The sequence below is a fragment of the Leuciscus leuciscus genome, assembly GCF_965113295.1.
Source record: "Leuciscus leuciscus genome assembly, chromosome: 18".
In the NCBI taxonomy this organism is placed as follows: Eukaryota; Metazoa; Chordata; class Actinopteri; order Cypriniformes; family Leuciscidae; genus Leuciscus; species Leuciscus leuciscus.
In genome coordinates, this window is record NC_138742.1 from 20210396 (window position 1) to 20210961 (window position 566).

The following is a 566-nucleotide window of genomic DNA, read 5'->3' on the forward strand; positions in this document are numbered from 1 at the left end:
GAGTGTGCACACGGGCGCTGCGGTGGACGTGTCTCTTATGCGCTGTGACACTATTTTGCTTGCCTCTGCTCAGGAAGCGGCTACAGCAGTCAGGCTTTTGAAGTGCAGATACTGTGCCGAGGCTGCTGTTGCGTTTCTCTCGCATATGTATCGAACGGCTTGCAAATGGCTAGCAGTTACACACTGTAAATTTTTTTTACTGAAAATGAAATGAAAATTGAAAAATTACTGGTAAATTTCTGCTAGGAGCCAGGACATTATCCAGTCATTTTTTTTGCTTTGGTATGTTCTTCCTGAGCCAGTATTCACTTTTTGCCACACTTGTCAATGGCGAGAGTGCATTGCGATACTTATACATCTAAATAATATAAACCTCATTGATTTAATTCTATATATATAAAGTTTTATGAAAGATACCTTTTATGGTCACCAAACCTGAATTTATTTAGATTTTTTTTAGTTTTCTATTTGATTATAATTTAAATGTAATGTATTCCTGTGATGGCAAACCTGATTTTTTTTCTCAGTGTCAAACAATCCTTCAGGAAATCATTCTAATATGCTGA